Source organism: Micropterus salmoides, unplaced genomic scaffold (genome assembly GCF_014851395.1).
Source record: "Micropterus salmoides isolate LMB-PRFRI ecotype aquatic unplaced genomic scaffold, ASM1485139v1 Ms_hic_scaffold_17, whole genome shotgun sequence".
Classification (NCBI taxonomy): Eukaryota; Metazoa; Chordata; class Actinopteri; order Centrarchiformes; family Centrarchidae; genus Micropterus; species Micropterus salmoides.
Genome location: NW_024040817.1, coordinates 1 through 4,504, shown reverse-complemented (window position 1 = coordinate 4,504; position 4,504 = coordinate 1). Strand labels below are relative to the sequence as shown.

The window sequence follows — 4,504 nt, the reverse complement described above, 5'->3', positions numbered from 1 at the left end:
AATTTTTCACTCTTTGTTTCATTGCAGCCATTTTCCAAAAATCAAAAAAGTTCATTTTATTTCTCAGTAATGTACACTCAGCACCCCATCTTGACAGAAAAAAAACAGAAATGTAGAAATTTTTGCAAATTTATTAAAAAAGAAAAACTGAAATATCACATGGTCATAAGTATTCAGACCCTTTGCTCAGTATTTAGTAGAAGCACCCTTTTGATCCAATACAGCCATGAGTCGTTTTGGGAAAGATGCAACAAGTTTTTCACATCTGGATTTGGGTATCCTCTGCCATTCCTCCTTGCAGATCCTCTCCAGTTCTGTCAGGTTGGATGGTAAACGTTGGTGGACAGCCATTTTCAGGTCTCTCCAGAGATGCTCAATTGGGTTTAAGTCAGGGCTCTGGCTGGGCCATTCAAGAACAGCCACGGAGTTGTTGTGAAGCCACTCCTTCATTATTTTAGCGGTGTGCTTAGGGTCATTGTCTTGTTGGAAGGTAAACCTTCGGCCCAGTCTGAGGTCCAGAGCACTCTGGAAAAGGTTTTCGTCCAGGATATCCCTGTACTTGGCCGCATTCATCTTTCCCTCGATTGCAACCAGTCGTCCTGTCCCTGCAGCTGAAAAACACCCCCACAGCATGATGCTGCCACCACCATGCTTCACTGTTGAGACTGTATTGGACAGGTGATGAGCAGTGCCTGGTTTTCTCCACACATACCGCTTAGAATTAAGGCCAAAAAGTTCAATCTTGGTCTCATCAGACCAGAGGATCTTATTTATCACCATCTTGGAGTCCTTCAGGTGTTTTTTAGCAAACTCCATGCGGGCTTTCATGTGTCTTGCACTGAGGAGAGGCTTCCGTCGGGCCACTCTGCCATAAAGCCCCGACTGGTGGATTGCTGCAGTGATGGTTGACTTACTACAACTTTCTCCCATCTCCCGACTGCATCTCTGGAGCTCAGCCACAGTGACCTTTGGGTTCTTCTTTACCTCTCTCACCAAGGCTCTTCTCCCCCGATAGCTCAGTTTGGCCGGACGGCCAGCTCTAGGAAGGGTTCTGGTCGTCCCCAAAGTCTTCCATTTGAGGATTATGGAGGCCACTGTGCTCTTAGGAACCTTAAGTGCAGCAGAAATTTTTTTGTAACCTTGGCCAGATCTGTGCCTTGCCACAATTCTGTCTCTGAGCTCTTCAGGCAGTTCCTTTGACCTCATGATTCTCATTTGCTCTGACATGCACTGTGAGCTGTAAGGTCTTATATAGACAGGTGTGTGGCTTTCCTAAACAAGTCCAATCAGTATAATCAAACACAGCTGGACTCAAATGAAGGTGTAGAACCATCTCAAGGATGATCAGAAGAAATAGACAGCACCTGAGTTAAATATGAGTGTCACGGCAAAGGGTCTGAATACTTATGACCATGTGATATTTCAGTTTTTCTTTTTTAATAAATTTGCACACATTTCTACATTTCTGTTTTTTTCTGTCAAGATGGGGTGCTGAGTGTACATTACTGAGAAATAAAATTAACTTTTTTGATTTTTGGAAAAAGGCTGCAATGAAACAAAGAGTGAAAAATTTAAAGGGGTCTGAATACTTTCCGTACCCACTGTATACATGTAAATGTGAGCCATTTTGATTATGAGATTTTCTGATGCTGATCTGTGCCTGAGACTGAGGTAAAAGGTCATGACAGAGACTTTTCTTCTTAACGGTCCCAGGGTGGCTCCATTGGATGACTTGGCAAATAAGACAAGAGAATGGCACATTAAGATATGAATGGATGGTGAGATGTTGTGATGGAGAAACTAATTTATTATTCAACAATATATTTTTATCATTGACCTTGTTTTGTTTAATCAAGGTCAATGATATGTGTGTGTGTGTGTGTGTGTGTGTGTGTGTGTGTGTGTCCTCAGTGAAGTGTATCAGTCTCTGCAGTAGCTTCCAGCTGCAGCAGTCAGTTCAGTTTCCGTTCAGTCTGACTGAGGGAGGTTTTTGTACGACGCTTTTTCACTGTGTGAACACATGCTGACTGTTGATGTAATGTTCACTCTGACAGTAGTAAACTGCTGCATCTTCAGTCTGGACTCCACTGATGGTCAGAGTGAAGTCAGAGTTTGATCCACTGCCTGTAAAACGACCTGGAATCCCTGATTCTCGAGTGCTAGCATAGTAAATGAGGAGTTTAGGAGTTTCTCCATTCTCTGTTGGTACCAGGCTAAAAGGTGGTAGTTGCTCCAAACACGAACATCCTGACTGGTCCTACATCTGATGGAGATGGAGCCTCCCAGAGCAGAGCTCACTGCTCCAGGCTGAGTCACTGTGACCTGGCCTCTGGACTCTGAGGATACAGAGACAAAAACATAAAGCAGCGTCATGGTTTTGTGGGCTTCATTTCAGAGGGACGGATGTTCATAGAGGAGAGGAGTTTGATTCTCTGGACTTTACCTGTGAAGCAGCAGCAGAGGAGAGTCCAGATGAGGACGCAGATCAAAGTCATGTTTTTGATGAGGAGGATTTCTGTGGCTTCTGTTGTCATGAAGGACAGCTGTCAGTCATCCAGTGTTCAACTCTCAGGACTATAAACTCTCCCAGAGCACTGGAGCATGGTGCTGCTGATGCAAAGTGGCTCTCTATGGAAATGCTCTGACTGACTCCAGCAGGGACTTGGATTACTCTGATGATTCTGTCTAGCAATGGATCAATACTCACATTTTGTGTCTGATATTTAAAATGTGATGTGTTCACAGGGACATGTTGTTTATTTGTTTTTTGTTTTATCAGTTAGTTTGAAAATGTCACGCTCTGCCGGTTGGCCATCCTTGGTGTTGCACTTTTGTGTTTAGTTAGTGTTATTTTGGTCTGTTGGGTTTTGGGGGTCTGTCTTGTCTTTCGTCTAGTGTTCGGTAACCCTTGTCATGTCTGTTACCCCAGTGATCCCTCTGCATGTCTGTCTCTGTTTTCCCCTGCGCTCTCTCTCTCTCTCTCTCTCTCTCTCTCTCTCTCTCTCTCTCTCTCTCTCTCTCTCTCTCCCTACCTGTGCCTCGTTAGCCTCATGTCTTTCACCTGTGTTGCTCCCGCCCTGCTCGTTAGTCCCTGTGTATATATACCTGGTGTTTCTGTCTTGTCTTTGCCTGGTCATTGTTCATGTTACCCCCCAGTCTGTTGTGCGTGAACTCTCTGCCTGCCTGTAACCAGCCTTCCTTGTCTTGTCTCCCTGTACTTTTGAATTTTGGATTTCTGTTATTCAGCCACTCACCTGTAAGTGTGCTCGCTTTTGGTTATATTAAAACCCTTCGTTGAACTATACCTGCTCCGCTCTGTGTCCTGCGTTTGGGTCCTCCAACCTGCCTCCACACCACGATCGTGACAGAAAAAGTAGTTCAGTAGTTAACATTGTCATTTGAATATTTCATTGTTGATTCTTAGGTACATGAAATGGACAAACATACCATCTTCATGTAGGAGGTTTTTGCTTGAGACAGGAAATATTTAAGACAGTTAAAACAATAAAAGCCTTACAGTCTTCACTATATGTGAAATATTTAATTAAAGAAAATACATAAGAGGAAAACTGTGCCTGTTACTACTTTTTATCTTTAGTCCTGAAAACCATCTGTTGTCATGGTTCAGCAGTGATGCCTATCGGTTGCCATGGTTACTGAGTTCAGAGAGGGAAATGAAACCAGTTTCATCCAATCTGAGGAAGATCGACACACTAGCAGCCTCCTCTCCTCCTTTCCTACAAGTGTTCTCATGTTAGGCTCTGTCACTTTAAGAGGGTAACCTCTGACCCTGAGGTGTGACTATGGCTGTGTCCGAAATCCCCACTCATTCACTACTCCCTACCCCCTATGTAGGGAGTTGTATGCATTAAATAGTGAGCTCACTCGCATTGTTAAAACACTTTCGGACACTACCCCGATCGTTATTTCAGCGCCGTTAATTACGTAATTGCCGTCGGCCAATCAGTTTTTTCTATTAGCAGAATGCATGATGGTATATATGGCTTGGTTAGTGACCATCGGTTGTAAACTACTTTTCAAAATGCATTCTGGGATACATTGAGTGGACTATATAGGGTATAATAACTCTCACTATATAGTCCACCATAGTGAGTAGTGGGTGATTTCGGACACAGGGACAGGGACATATGTTTCTTATGATCGCAGGATCTCTGGATCTCTGGAATGTTTCCAGAGATCTACTGGATCTCTACTTCTAACTCGCAAGGAAAACCTTTGGCAAAACTATTTAACTTGCAAAACTTTCTGACTCACAAGGAAAATATTTTGTCTTCAAAGAGGACATATTAGCAATCAGAACTTTTCAGTGACACAAAAAAAGGCCTGTTTATTTTTAATTACAAACTTTTTATTGCAGTGCGATAAATATGCTCTCAAAAATCTTTTTTGTTTGCTTGCATTAAAAAGACAAAAAACCTTGTTACTTATACAAGCCTTTTCCTAACGTGTTATCCAAAATGATTTATCCAGAGCAGAAGGGGCA

At 42.9% G+C, this 4,504-nt stretch overlaps 1 pseudogene; it reads right to left on the bottom strand.

Moving 5' to 3' along the window:
- Positions 1-2,005: 2,005 nt before the first annotated feature.
- LOC119907094 lies at positions 2,006-2,495 on the bottom strand (annotated as a pseudogene).
- Positions 2,496-4,504: the final 2,009 nt, after the last annotated feature.